Source organism: Mesoplodon densirostris, chromosome 11 (genome assembly GCF_025265405.1).
Source record: "Mesoplodon densirostris isolate mMesDen1 chromosome 11, mMesDen1 primary haplotype, whole genome shotgun sequence".
NCBI lineage: Eukaryota > Metazoa > Chordata > Mammalia > Artiodactyla > Ziphiidae > Mesoplodon > Mesoplodon densirostris.
This window is the reverse complement of record NC_082671.1, coordinates 47,880,311-47,895,944: the sequence shown is the minus strand read 5'-3', so window position 1 is coordinate 47,895,944 and position 15,634 is coordinate 47,880,311.

The following is a 15,634-nucleotide window of genomic DNA, read 5'->3' as shown; positions in this document are numbered from 1 at the left end:
CTGGGGAGGGAGGACATTTGATTAAGAAAATGGAGCTTCCCCAAGCTCCCTGTTTGAACAGCTGCTCTGCAGTGATGACAAACAGCAGCTCCCAGGGGCTCAGGTCTAGGGGAGGGGCCCTCTCGCACCTTTGTTCCCAGAGCCCCCAGCTGCCAGGAGACCAGCTGCCTGGGCATAGTCTAGCACCTTCCTGGGGGTGGGGGGCTGCCAGGGCCTCCCTGGCTTTCTCCTCCCAGAATACATTCCCAGCCCCTCTCTTACCAGCCTGCTCCTCCCCTCCCCCACCAAGCAGCTAGTGTTGGCAGTGATGTCAGCACCGCTTACCCAGGCTGAAGGGGGGCTCCTGGCTGGCCGTATGCACCCCGAGGAGAGTGAGGGGGTGCCCAGGGTGGGGCTGGATCCCACCTCTCAGCTGACGGAATGACGGCACCAGCACAGCAGCCTCCTGCCGTGTAGGTGGGGTGACAGGGAGTGACTAATGTGAGAGCTGTGATGCTAAAAATTAACCCAGGGATCGTGTTTGGTGGAGGGGTGGGGGTGGATGGGAAAGGAGCAGGGACTTGGAATATTGTGTGGTCGGTATTCCCCCTGCCCTGCCTCCCCTCCTTCCCCTCCCACCAGCCTTCTGGTCCTCTCAAAGCCTCAGGGGACTCTGTGGGAGCCCTTCCCCCTCTCCAGGCCATAAGGGGCCCCTAATAATTCCAGGAAGGAGGAGAGTGGACGCCACCCCAGGTCTCATGCATGGTAGACTGAGGACACAGCCCTGCAGATGGAGTTCAGGTATGAGGTCCCCACAGAGCCCTGCATCTGCCCCATCCCCTCAGCATGGTGGCTGCATGGCCCTGAGTCCCTTGGTTCGTCCCCCTCTGCCCAGGCCAGAGCTCTGCCCAGGGGCGGTGTGGGGAGCGGAAGCAGCCAGTGCACAGAGACAAAGGCAGGTTCCTGACAGCAGGCTGGAGTTGGGGGACAGTGGGGGTGGCAGCTGTCCTGAAGGAAAGGACAGGAGACTGGCTCTCAGAGCATCACCTAGGTACCAGCACTGTGCTAAGCACGTCCACATCCATCACCTCACTTAGGCCTCACAGCATATCTGACAGTCCATTCTACAGATGAAGAAACTGAGGATCAGAGAGGATAAGGTAGCACAGCTGGTACCTGCTTCAGCCAGCATTCTCTCAGATCTGTCTGTCTCTAGAGCCTAGACTGGGGAGAGGGAAGTCTTCCTGGAGGAAGGAGTGTGAGGACAGGGTCAAGGTGGTAAGGAACCATTTCAAGGAATTGAACCTCCAAAGCCGTAAGACTCACTCATGGGGAGCAAGGTGGGAGCACAGAGGGTAACTGAAAGGTGGGACCTGAGGTAGCAGGGTCTGAGGTGTTCGACAGCAAAAGGAGGAGGAGGTCAGGTCCACAGGGCTCAAGGCTCCTGGATGTGGGTGCTGTCCTGGAGTGAGGTGGGGAGGGGCTCTTGGCACTGGGTTCTGGGGGGTCACAAAAGAACTTGGGTTTAGAGAAGTGCTTTGTGAACACACATAAGAAAACCTGTTAGAAGGAGGGAACCTATAAACACTCCTGTTTTGCCTGGAAACAAAACCAGAGAACATGAGCTGAACGGCAGCAGCAGGGGGAAAGGTGAGACGGTAGAAGACACTTTGCTCACCAGGCCGTCCCTCGTGAAGCTGGGGACGTGAGAAGGGCCGTGGGACTCTCCAAGGGTCGGGAGAAACGTCAGGCTGTCGAGTTGGGAGCCTGCCTGGTCTTGCATTGATGGCTGGATGGGATGACCTAAAGGAGGGAGTGATAGGCCGAGAGAAGTGAGAGAGAAAGGGCAAGGGACCAAGGAAGATTCCTCAGAGAATAAGATAGCCAAGAGATGAGACAGACGCTGGAGAACAGAGCAGGTGCGCCTGACCCCTGGTGGTGACCTCGGAACACTGCACCTCTCAGCCCAGAGCTCGGGGAAACAGGGTGGGGCAGAAGTAGGGTCCTCCCCTCAGCCAACATGCTGTGAAGGCAGCTCCCCGCCTTCGAGCCCACCTCTTCAGCCATGCTCCCAAGCCCTTCCAAGGCGGGGCCTCCTCGGAACCACACAACCCATTTGAGGCTCTCTGACGCCATTCCTGGGCCTGGTAATGAGTGGGGCATTCAAAACACACTGAAGGCAGGTAGCCCTGAAGGGAGTGAAGAATGAATTCAGAACTTTTAAGTCATCCAACTCCAGTGATTTCAACCAGCTTACCTTCTCTGCAGGGAACTCCGCATGGTCTGGAGGCTCCGGGACTGGGGTGGGAGGGTGGAGACGGGAGGAAGCACAGCTGCTAAACTGCAACACAAAGAATTGCTGCTATAAGGGACACCTCCTAAATGGCAGCGAATTTTCTGTTCCTGGAGTTTAGCCTTTCAGTAGAGAACACATAAATCTATGCGAAAAGTAAAGATTATGCGAATACTGTCCCTCCTTCCCCACTGCTTCCCTAAAGAGTCACTAACAGGGCCCCCTCCAACACACACAGCTGGCCAGTCCATTCAGCAACTCCCCCCAGAGTGACTGGCCACCCAGGTCCCACTTTCAGCTTTCTACAAATTTCACCCTGATTGAAGGCCCAAATCAGGCCCCACTGGTGCTGAGGAACATGGTCTCTGGTTAAGTGAATGCAAGACCAGTGGTTACCAACTATAGCAACAAATCGCCTGGGGGACATTTAACCAAAGATAGGACCCTAAGCCTCCCCATAAGATTCTTTTTTCTTTTTTTGGCTGCATTGGGTCTTCTTTGCTGCACGCGGGCCTTCTCTAGTTGCGGCGAGCGGGGGCTACTCTTCGTTGCGGTGCGCGGGCTTCTCATTGCCGTGGTTTCTCCTGTTGCGGAGCACGGGCTCTAGGCGCAGAGGGGCTTAAGTAACTGTGGCTCGCGGGCTCTAGAGCGCAGGCTCAGTATTGTGGCTCACGGGCTTAGTTGCTCCGCAGCATGTGGGATCTTCCCGACCAGGGATCGAACCGGTGTTCCCTGCATTGGCAGGCGGATTCTTAACCACTGCGCCACCAGGGAAGTCCCCCCATAAGAGTCTGATTCGGGAGTTCTGGGTCGGGGCTGGAGCATCAGGATTTTTAAAAACACCCCAGACCCTCAGTAAGGGTTTATTGACTGGATGTTGAATGAAGATGATTCCGGAGGCTTCGGAGCTCCCTCCCACCTAGAACCTTGGCACTCCAAATACTGACTGAACTCAGCCTCCCCCTGAGGTCCCGTCATCCGTGTCATCCTCCGGGAGCTGAGGACCTGAGCCTCCCACTGGCACAGAAACACTTTCTGCTTCACGGTGTAAGTTTTGGGATGTGTGGTGGCCACTCCCCTGCCTCCGCCCCCTGCCCCCAAAACTGGGAGCTCTTGGGGAGCAAGGAGAGCCCACTGGACACATCTATGTCCCCGCCTTGGTTGGAGTGGGGCATAGGGATACGACACAGGTATCCAGGACCTGCTGGCTGACTGGGTGTAGCCAATGGTCCGGGGCGGGGGTGGGGGGAGGCGAGAGGAGTCTGGGGCTGAGCCGGGGTTCACGTCTAGACCAGTAGCTGGGGTCAGCAGGGGGAGATCAGACTGGTGGTGGTGTTGGGGGGTGCAGCCCATGAGCTGCCTAGGGGCTTCAGGATTGACCTTCAAGTTCTGGGCTTGGTTGAAATGGGGTGGGGGTGGGAGTGCCACTTGGGTGCACAAACTGGAGTCAGCTGGGCAGCACCCACCTTCGCCCACCCTGAGGCCGAGCGGCTGACGGCCGAGTTGCGGAGGCAGGTCCCAGCCAAGGGGTGCGGCCGCCATTAGCTGGGCTGGGGGTGGAGAAGGGGACTCCGGGTTTCGTTTCGCTGGGAGGGAAGCAGGTGGCAAAGCCTGAGCGAGTAACCGCCTCCCCGGAGCAGCAAGTCTTGCCGCTTCAGGCAGTCCCACAGTCACGCCGCGCCCCCTCCCCCCGCCCACGCCGCGACCTTCTCGCTCCACAGCGGCGCGCGGTGCCCCAGCACCCTTGACACCACTGCCGACGCCCACACCGTCCCGTCCCACCGCCCCCGCCCCGCGCCCGGAAGTCTCCCCAAGGCCCGCAGACGCTTCAGAATCCGGGGAAAGCGGCCACTCCGCTCCGTCCGGCTCCCTGGGTCTCGGGGAGGGGCTGTCCCTGCGGGGGGGCGTGGCCCGGGTGGTTTGCAGAGCTTGGGGGCGGTGTCGCCCTCTGCTGGGCACATCAGGGAATTGCTTCACCTCCGTCGCCGCGTCCTTTCATTGCCCCCTGGGCCACTTATTTTCGGACCTTCCTTGACTTCTCGGCCTTCTCTGTCCTTTCCTTGACCTGACCCTTGCAGGACTCCGACTATGTATATGTCGGTCCTGGTTCCAACTCTGTTACAGGCTGTCTGCGGCAGAGTCGCGGTCTCCCTGAGCCTTGGCTTCCTTCCTTGTGAAAGAGCAGTCGTGAAGTCCAAATGCGGGACAGTGAAAGAAGACACTTCGTAAACTGAAAGGGAGCATCTGAGGATGAGGTGTGGTCGTTGTTAAAGCTAAAGGCGTTCTCTCCCGCCTTCTGGAAGGAGAGGCTTAATTCATCCCTTGGGATCACCACATTTTGATGCTTTTCAGTCTTTTCTTAAAAAAATAATATACATGTAATATATATGGTCACATTTGCATTAAATATATTTATTATATAATTCAAATATAATTATATAATAAACATATATATCGCATATGTGGCCATACTCTGCATGCTGTTTTATGTCCTGTCTTTATTTTTCCAAGGGCACAAATCAGCGTAAAAGCCTGCTTCTGGAAGTCAGACAAACCCGGATTCAAGTCCTTGCTCCGTCACTGTATATTTCCATCCTTGGACAAACCACATAACGTTTACTTTTCTCAGCCTCAGTTTCCTCCTCAGCAAAATGGTAATAATGTCGGGAGTACCCACCTCACAGGCTTGCGGTAAAGCCCTGGGCATAGCCAGCTCAGAACCTGTTAGCCGGTGTTATCGTGCCGCCTGTGTTTTGCTCAGTACTCTTCTCCAGCCGCCTGATTCTCAGAGCACTTATGATGTTCTCCCTTCTCCATGTGCCATAACGGTAAGAAAGGAGAAATCTCCATCTCCGAGCTTGCCCCACCCTGACACCATTCTTGGCCACGTGGGTCTCATTATTCCTCCAGCCCACCCAGAAATTCCCCTTCTGGGGCCCTCCAACTCATCCTGGGCCTCCTTAGCTTTTTCTCCAGAAAATGTCTCTGCCTCCCCTCACTTCACTGGGGTCCCTGCTACCTTGTTGCCTCCTCAGAGAAGTCTCTTTGACTGTTCCTTCATCATTAGCAGCCTCCAGTCATTCTCTAGACCTGCTCTGTTTTTCTTCATAGCACTTCTCATTACATGGCATTATGTTACATATCTTTTTTGGTCGTGCCTCGGGGCATGCGGGATCCTAGTTCCTCCACTAGGGATCGAACCCGTGCCCCTTGCAGTGGAAGCGGAGTCAACCACTGGACTGACAGGGAAGTCCTACATATGTGTTTTAAATTTATTTTATTTAAGTGTAGTTGATTTACAGTGTTTTGTTAATTTCTGCTGTACAGCAAAGTAATTCAGTTATACATATATATACATTCTTTTTCATATTCTTTTCCATTATGGTTTATCACAGAATATTGAATATCATTTCCTGTGCTAAATAGTAGGATCTTGTTGTGTATCCATTCTATATATAATAGTTTGCATCTGCTATTCCCAAACTCCCACTCCATCCCTCCCCCACATCCCCATCCCCACCTGGGCAACCACAAGTCTGTTCTCTATGTCTGTGAGTCTGCTTTGCAGATAAGTTCATTTGTGTCATATTTAGATTCCACATATAAGTGATATCATATGGTATTTGTCTTTCTCTTTCTAACTTACTTCACTTAGTATGATAATCTCTAGGTCCATCCATGTTACTGCAGATGGCATTATTTCATTCTTTTTTATGGCTGAATAGTATTGCATTGTGTATATGTACCACATCTTCTTTATCCATTCATCTGTCAATGGATATTTAAGTTGTTTCCATGTCTTGGTTATTGTGAATAGTGCTGCTATGAACATAGGAGTACATGTATCTTTTTGAATTATAGTTTTGTCTGGATATATGCCCAGGAGTGGGATTGCTGGATCATATGGCAACTCTATTTTTAGTTTTTTGAGGAACCTCCATACTATTCTCCATAGTGGCTGCACCAACTTACATTCCCACCAACAGTGCAGGAGGGTTCCCTTTGCTCCACACCCTCTCCAGCATTTGTTATTTGTAGACTTTTTAATGCTGGCCATTCTGACCGGTATGAGGTGGTACGTCATTGTAATTTTGATTCGCATTTCTCTAATAATTAGTGATGTTGAGCATCCTTTCATGTGTTTGTTGGCCATCTGTATGTCTTCTTTGGAGAAACATCTATTTAGGTCTTCTGCCCATTTTTCGACTGGGTTGTTTGCTTTTTTGTTATGGAGTTGTATGAACTGTTTGTATTTTTTGGAGCTTAACCCCTTGTTGGTTGCATCATTTGCAAATATTTTCTCCCATTCTGTAGGTTGTCTTTTTGTTTTGTTTATGGTTTCCTTTGCTGTACAAAAGCTTATAAGTTTGCATATGTTTTTATCTGTATCTCCCCACTAAATGTATCTCCCTGGAAGGTAGGGACTTTTTGAGTTTTTTCTCCACCTCTGTGGCTCCTAGGAGACTGTCTGGCACATAGTAGGCCCTGGACAGATTTTTGTGTGAATATGAATAAATCTACCACTTGCCTTTCTTCCTTCAAAGGGGCAGCAGCCCAGTAGAAGCCACTTCTGACCAGTAGAGGGCACCACCACACAGCATTTTGGGGTCTCCCAGGGCTGGTACAAGGACGGAGATATTTATAAAGCCCACAGGCCTCTCTCCTCCCACTCTGTGGGCGCTCAGTCAGGCTGGGACCGGAAGCAGGAGGGCCCCCTGTGCTAATCTGCACTGGCAACGGGGGGCTGGCATGGGCTGGCCGCCTCATCCGGCGTGCTTCGGAATACCCTGACTGCTGACCTGGACACACCCCTTAGCAGCTGAGTCTTCTGGACAGATCACACCTTATCCTGAGCTCTGCAAAATGAGGCCAATGACAGGAGTTGCATGGCTGGCTCCTGGGTTTGCTGTGAAGGCCAAACAGGAATGTGTGTGAAATGTTTTGTGAATGTAAACACCTGGGAATATAATTCACACATGCCTTTATTGGTAGTGGCAGCAGATTAGCAACAAAAGAGGAGAGATTAGAGGGCACTTGCAAGGCTAAGTGAAGGTGGGTTTATGAAGGGGATTAAAATAGTGAAGGAGAAAGAAGTTAAAAATAACTACCTTTCACCAAGAGCTTATTAGGAGCCAAGGCTGAGGCAAGTGATCTCCAAACATTATCTAATTATAGGCAACACTTAGATGGGGCTGCCCTGCGCCAGGCACTAAGTGCTTTATGTGTAGAAACTCATGGGACCCTTACAATTCAGGGAGGTGGGTCATGTCACTGTCTGCATTCTACACAAGGAAACGGAGGCATGGAGAGCTTAAATAAACTGCCCAAGGCCACACAGATTGGGTGGGATTCAATCCTGAATAATCTGCCTCTTGACAGAATGGGTTCCTAAGCCCTCGTGATCACAAGCACACGGGAAAAGAGACATGATTTTTCATTTCCCATACAGGAAACTGAGGCTCAGCAAGCTGACAAAGCCTGCCCAAAGCCGTGATGTGAACATGCGTATTTGAACGCTGCTTAACCTCCAAGGGATACCTCCCAGTCCCCACCGGAGTCAGGAAAGGGGCTTCGGGGATGGGTAGAGGCATTTGTTAGAGGGGCCAGCAGCAAACACGCCTGGCTCTTCCTCTGAGCCTCAGGGGAGGGTGAGAGAACAGAGGCCATGCAGGGCTCAGGGGTGAAGGAGAGGCTGCTTGGTGGCCTCAGGTCCACGGGAGGGAGGAGACTGGGTCATCTTCTGGGCCAGGTTGGGAGGGAGGAAGTGAAAGTGTGCTGGGGGCCACCAGGCTGTCCCCAGTGATTCCACCCAGGCCTGTGAGCTCCGGCCACACACATCCATATGTGGAGCAGGGGCTCCGAGGGGCCGGCCTGACCGTGGGAGGTGGGGGCAGCCCATCCCTTGCCACAAGTGCCCCCAGCTCAGCCCCTGGCTGCCAGCCCGTTACATAAGCTGCTCCGTACCCTGAGGCTGGAAATAGCCGTGGCAGGGCTGGGCTGGGCTGGGGGCATGATGAATGGTCTTCAGGCACATCAGCTGACCTCTCCTGAGGTGACCTGAGGGCCTGCCGACAGCTCAGGTTACACAGCCCTCTCTGGAAGGAGGCCCTGCCTGTCCTCTGTGACTCTGTGTCTGGACATTTATGGTGCGAGCATCTGAGGGATCGTCCCACTCTCAAGCCCAAGTGGCTGAGGCAGCTCACAGCTACCATGTGCCCACTGCGCCACCCGGGGTGCTGGGAGCCAGAGCCTCTCCCAGAGAAAGTGTTTTGGAATCTCTGCAGCCAGCACCAGGGAAGGCTGGGATCTCTGCTCCTTGGCGTCCTCTGCTCAGGGCCCCAAGAGGAGCCAGAGAAATGGGGGGGTGGGAAGGGGGATGCCGGAGGCCGCAGGGTCCATTATTGCAGGGCTACACGCCACTCCCACCCCCATGCCTCTATGTCACAGCCCGCTCTGTCACCACACTCCCGGACCCAGGGAGGTGCCCACACACTCGGATGCCCACTGGAAAGGACACAGCCCTCCAGAGACAAGGCACATACACTCCGACTCCTGAGAGCACCTTGGGCAGACTTTCAAAGACCACCCAGGGTGTGGGAGGGTGTTCTCCCAGTGTAGGGTGGTCATATGGTAAGAATTATGAGGATGGCTATTCCAATTCTTAGCCTTTAAGATTCCTACCCCTCAAAAAGAAAAAAAAAAAACCTCCCTAAAAGTATAGAAATGATTTAAATTACCTAACAGTTAAATCGCCTAATTATTCTCCCCCAAATCCTTCAGTAGAATGGGCACTCCCAGGGAGTTAGGACCTCTTTACTCCATGACTCCAGAACCCTGTGACAGGTAGGAACCTGCCAACAGGAGAAGGGCGGGAAATTTTACAAAGGAGCAATGGAAGGCTGGTGAGTTGCTTCTCCTGCTTGATGAGATTCCCTGCTCAATGATCAGATATAGACACACACACACACACACACATGCTGCTCTTCTTGGTGCTCAGGTGTGGGGACAGGACCCCCTCCCCAAGCTCCTACAGCAGCTCTCCCTGGAAGGCCCCACCTGTGCCAAGGCGCTGCGCATGCTCTGTTACCCTCCTGTGCGCCTGCACGTCCTGGATTTCTGAGCCCATGGCATGGGGAGACAGGCCCAAAGTTCGCCAGAGAGCTAAGGGATACCCCCCCACACACACACTGCCAGGTAAACCTGTATAGGAAAGGGCTTGGCCTCCCGTGTTCTCCTGCCTGCCTCCCTGTCTCTCCAGGCCCTCCCCTGGGAGTTGTCACTGGTAACCAGAGCTGGATCATCTGGTGAGAGCCGGAGGAGGAGCAGCGTCGCTTGGCAACCTGAATAGCACACAAGATTCGGCTAATCTGGGCTGATCTGGCAGGCCAGTCCCCTCAGAGTCTCCAGGGCAGCCGCCTGCTGGCTAGCAGCAGACCCCCAGAGGAAGACGCTTAAAAACTTCTACCTATTTCCGGGCTTCTCTGGTGGCGCAGTGGTTAAGAATCCGCCTTCCAATGCAGGGGACACGGGTTCGAGCCCTGGTCCGGGAAGATCCCACATGCTGCGGAGCAGCTAAGCCCGTGGGCCACAACTACTCAGCCTGTGAGCCACAACTACTGAGCTCGTGTGCCACAACTACTGAAGCCCGCATACCACAGCAAGAGGAGCCACTGCAATGAGAAGCCCGAGCATCTCAGTGGAGACCCAGTGCAGCCAAAAATAAATAAAATTGAAAAAAAAAAAACCTTCTACCTATTTTCACTTCAGTAAACCCCGAGTTCTAGGCCAAGGTCTGGACAGGGAGGAGCCTTTGTCTCCCCATCCTTCCTCCCCTCCCTCCCTGTCCCGCTCCTCATTCTTGAACCCCACCTTCCTTCACAACACAGTGCAAAAGCTGCAGACCTCTCTGGGGGTCCTAGCTCTGTTGCAGCCATGAGATTCGAGGCAAATCACTTCACCTCTCTGAACTTCAGACTCTAATCCGGGAGGCAATAACTAGTGGTTCAATGCATAGACTTGAGGCCACATCAGCCAGGATGCAAATCCACCCTCTACATTTTCTCAGCTGTATGACATTAAGTCATGTTATTTAGCCTCTTGGAGCCTCAGTTCTCTCAATACTAAATAGTACCCACCTGAGAGGGCTGTTGAACGAAGGAAGAAGAAACAAAGCAAGGAAAGTGCTCAGCACAGTGTCTGGCACAAGGCCCTCCACGATGCTTTTTCCCACCCCTGGGCTTTCCCACATACTGCCTCTCCCTGGAACACTTGGCCCTTCCCCCCACTCTGCACCTCATCAATATTCCTCAGTTGAAAACTTACTTCCTGAGGAAGGAGAAAAATTACTTCCCTTATCCACCACCCCACTTGTAAATTACAGCTCCACATTAAATATCGCATTGGCACCCTGCAACTCGTTTTCTCTTTACATCGCTTAGTACTTATTTGCAAGATGGTTTAACAGCAGTCTCCCCAACTGGGCTGTAAGTAGGGGTGGAGACAGGGACTGTGTCTGTTTTGTTCTTTGCTGTGTCCCCAGCGAGAGGGTTGGCCTAGATGTTCTCCAAAGTACGATCCAGCTTTCTGTATCTCTGTATTTCTTACTTCTTCCTTCTCTTCGTTTCCAAGTTGACTTAATTTTTGCATCATTTCTTAGGTTCACTGAATCTCCAAGAAGCATGGTCTAACTGGAAAGATAGCTCAAGAATTAAGGGCGCTTACCCTTAATTACACTCTATTCTCCATAGGAGTGGCTGGACCAGATTTGGGATGGAAAGTCGCAAACCAGCCCCCCTACGGAATTCGAGACACGCTTCTTCCTCAGCCCAGGGTCTCCCCGCCCTGGCAAAGAGGTCTGTTTGCACACATCAGATCCAAAGGAAGCAAAAGCCCAATGGCTGATTTGCATACGCTCGTGCTATTGGTTGGAAGGGCGGCCCGGTAGCCAATGGTTTGCAGCGGTGTTTACCCAGACGCTGCTCCGCGCCGCCGGGTGATGCAACGGAATCCCGGCTGGACCCCGTGCTGACTCCCTCGGGTCCGCCTCGTGAGGTAGCGGCTTCCCCGGGCCCCACCCGGCCCACCCCGGCCCGGCGCTGGGCAGCGCGGCCGCCCCCGGGAACGCGACGTGGGGCACTGACGAGGCCGCAGCGCTGCAGCGGGGCCCGGCCCTCTTTCTTTCGGCCTAGCGTTCCGGTCCCGGTCCCTCTGGGAGGGCCCGCTGGGCCAGATCTGATCTCTGGCGACATGGAGAGGAATTTGGAAGCAGACAGCAGAGGATTACCAAACTCGACTCCTCTGGGAGTGGATTACCGGCCTCTCACTTCGTAAATCACGCAGTCCTGTAACGTTTTGCATTTGTTTACAACGAGCCAGTTTGATTTTGTAATTAAAAAAAAAAGTTACAGAGGATTTGTGTTTGTTTTTAATAAAGAGTCTGGCTTGGATTTAGGAGAAATCTTGACATTAATTCCAGCTCTGTCACTTCCAGCCTCGTGACTTTGGCCACTTTTTCATGTTGGCCCTGATGGCCTTCCATGGCAACTAGGGAAGAGCAAATGTGGAGGCACTTTTAAAAGCTCCCAGCGGGGGGACTTCCCTGGTGGCGCAGTGGCAGAGAATCTGCCTGCTAATGCAGGGGACACGGGTTCGAGCCCTGGTCTGGGAGGATCCCACATGCCGTGGAGCGGCTAGGCCCGTGAGCCACAGCTACTGAGCCTGCGCGTCTGGACCCTGTGCTCCGCAACGGGAGAGGTCGCGATAGTGAGAGGCCCGCGCACCGCGATGAAGAGTGGCCCCCACTTGCCACAACTGGAGAAAGCCCTCGCACAGAAACTAAGAGCCAACGCAGCAAAAATAAATAAATAAAATTAAAAAGAAAAAAAAAAAAAAAAGCTCCCAGCGGGGCCCCTCCTCGTCCTTATGTAATTCAGAGCAAGTACTCTCATTGGGGTTTTGGGTTTTGTCCGTAGAAGGCCATGATCCCTGCGACAGCCCCTGGAAGATCCTGTCTTTGTGCCCCCATTTTTTTTTTTTTTTTTTGCCCTTTAATTGCTCCTAAACCTGGGGAGTGGTGGGAGGACCCCAGCCAGGTATTTCTCCATCTTCAGGATAAGGAAGGGAACCACAAAGGGAATCCCCTCCACAGCCCCTCTCCTCACTGAGGGCTGGGGCCTGGACAGGGGAGTCCCTTCAGGGCCCAAATGGGCTGGGGAACCCCCTTGACATCCTTTTACCACCCCCCCCAGTGGGCCAAGGTGGAGGTGAGGTGGAGTGGTGTCTCCCTGACTAGGTGGAGTTGGGTCATGAGTTTCTGCTACTTTGAGATGGAAGGGCATATGGGGAACACCACTAAGGGTCTGGTTGATTGTCCTGGGTCCTGGGGCTTTGCACCCCCAGGATCTCAACCCTGCCTTCACCCCACCCCTGTGAACTTTGAGGTCAGTCTTTCTCCTCCATGGGATACCCTCCCTTCTCTCTGCCTTGCCTGGTCCTGTCTCTCCCTTCACACTGTGCCCATGTTCGCTTCTTCCAGGGAGGCCTCTTGTGTCCTGCTTCCCCATCAGACTAGGATCCATCTTTCTGTGGCAAAATCTTGTCCTCTCCCTTAGGCATTTCCCAGAATGTGGGACAGCACTGGCTGGGGTGTCTGCTTTCCCCTCTAGTTCTAGCTCCTGAGCCGTGAAAGGAGTTGAACTTCTCTCCCCTCAGTTTTCCCACCTGCCATGTGGGCTCTGTGGTAGTTCCTGGAATTTGTGTAGAAAGGGGAGAGGCTAAGTTATGAAGGTTCAAGATGGTGCATACAAATTAGAGCACTGGTCTGGGAGTCAGAAGACTAGGGCTGTGGTCCTGGCTTGGCCACTGACTAACAGGGTCAAGGAGACAAGAGGATTGAAATTTACTGGACATCTCTCATGACATAATGAGGTGACATTGCCCTCATCTGTGTAGCTCCTCAAGCCCCCTGATAAACATACCAGCTGGCAAAGCCAGGGTGAGTACTTTGCACGTGCAGCTTCAAGACAAAGTCCCAGCCCTGCCTTCCCCCAAATCCTCCTGTGTGGAAATGGCAGGTCTGCTACTCCGTGCCAGACTCCTTGCTGCATTCTTATACCTACTATCAAAGATGCACTCTTTTTTTTTTTTTGCGGTACGCAGGCCTCTCACTGTTGTGGCCTCTCCCGTTGCGGAGCACAGGCTCCAGACGCGCAGGCTCAGCGGCCATGGCTCACGGGCCCAGCCGCTCCGCGGCATGTGGGATCTTCCCGGACCAGGGCATGAACCCGTGTCCCCTGCATTGGCAGGCGGACTCAACCACTGCGCCACCAGGGAAGCCCCAAAGATGCACTCTTAATGACAACTCTGTGAGATGGGTATGTCGTTATTCTTGTTTCAAATGAAGAAACTGAAGGCAAGAGAAGGTAAGTGAAGTCACATAGTTGGTAATAGTTGGAACCAGTGTCAATCCCAGGCCTCTTGAGCCTATGTTCCTTCCACCATCTCAGTCTGCCACCACGAGCCACAAAGGTGTGTGTGTTTTAGCATTACATATTTTAATATGTTTTTTATTTCATTATAAAACAGGAGAGTATATAATAAAGCCAAGTTGTGCTGAAGTATTTATAGAAGGGAGAGACCTCTGTGGGCTGGAAGCCTTCATGGAAAAACTGGTAACTGAGACGTTTAAAAAATTTTATCCTTCCTGTCCAAATAAATGTATTTCTCCTACACAGGCAAATATTTTAAAAATGTATTTCAAAAGTTAGACTTCTGGAAAAAGAAAAGGAGGAGGTGGGGGTAGTGGCTTCTTTAAAAAGCCCATTTGGAAGGAACTCCTGGGGTAGGAAGGAGAGGAGGGTGGTGAGGGAAGGAAAAAGCCAGACTCACAGCCTCCCCGCACCCCCGACCTTGCCGTTTTTGAAGACTCGGTTCCTTTATCTCCATATTGGCCTAATATTTGAATCTGGGAAAGAAATATAAAGGTTCTGAGAAGGTGATTTTGAGACAAACCAGAGATTCTTGGGATCGTTTTCAAGAAGGAGAGAAAGGGGCTTCTGAGTTGCAGCAGGAGTTCAGGACAGGTCCGGGAAAGGATTTCTGGGGGTGGGCAGAGGAATGTGGCCCCTGGAATGAGGGCTGAGTGGAGGTATGGGGCCTCTTTTGGAGAGTTTTGAATGCAGAAGAGATTCTTTGCTGCGTGGGGCCTGGCCTGGGTGCTGGGATTGATTAACATGCTCATAATTTAAGGTGGCTCCAAAAATGAGTAGCGGCTGATGGCTGGGGCCACAGAGCACAGGACTGGTCCTGCCTGATGGGCGTTCCCCAAGGGCCTTGCCTGCCGGCCAGCACAGGGGCAGACACTGTAACCCCAGCCCCACCCAGCCAGACCCCCGCCCCACTGCTCCAGCCTTAGCTTGGCTTCCCTGAGCCAGCCCCTCCTAAGTGGGCTGCTGTTGGGGGAGAAGGATTTGTTTGCTCAAGACAAATACAGTTCTTCCATTCCCAAAGAGTGTTCCAGTCAGGTGGGAGGGAGAAACCCTCCAGGCGCTCTCACTCCCAGGCATGTTCTTACTGGGGAGAAGAATATGGTCAGAAGGCGGTGGACCACTCAGGGCTTCCTGGCCACTGTGGTGTGCCTCTGTGTATTTCTTTCACTAAGCACTCCTGTGGATTGGGGAAGTCAGGTTCCTAGAGGAAAGCAAGGAGGAGAAAGTAACTATGAGTAACTACTGTGTACAAGGCACCTCCACAGTTGTTCAATTCTCCTGACTCCTGATAACTGGAAAAGGTGGATACTATTATCATCCTCATTTTGATTGATTGATTGGCTGCGCTGTGCGGCATGTGGGATCTTAGTTCCCTGACCAGGCATGAAACCCGTGCCCCCTGCAGTGGAATCGCAGAGTCTTAACCCCTGGACAACAGGGAAGTTCATCATCCTCATTTTATAGGTAAGAAAACTGAGGCTCAGAGAGGTGAAGTGACTTGCCCTAGGTCACACAGTAGTATGGGACCAGCTGCTTCTGGGAATGCTTCTCTCCAGGAGAAATTTCACCTTCCCAGAAGTCTTCTTTCTCTAAGCTGCCTTCTTGTGTGAACGCTGGACACCCTGTTGGCTGGGCTCCTTGCCCTTGTGGTGGCATGTAGGCCAAGTGATGCTGGTGGGGGTGTCCAGGGCTCAGAGGGCCCCGGTCCTGGTTTCTCAAAGCAGCCTAATTGCTGTGTGACTTTGGGCCGCTGCTGAGCCTCTCTGGGCCTCACTTTTTCCACCTCTTCCTCGGGGAAGCCCCCGGGTAAATTTATTTATAAGTCAGCTCCAGGTTCGCTGCCTGGGAAGATGTTAGCAAGGCCGCAGACGCCTCA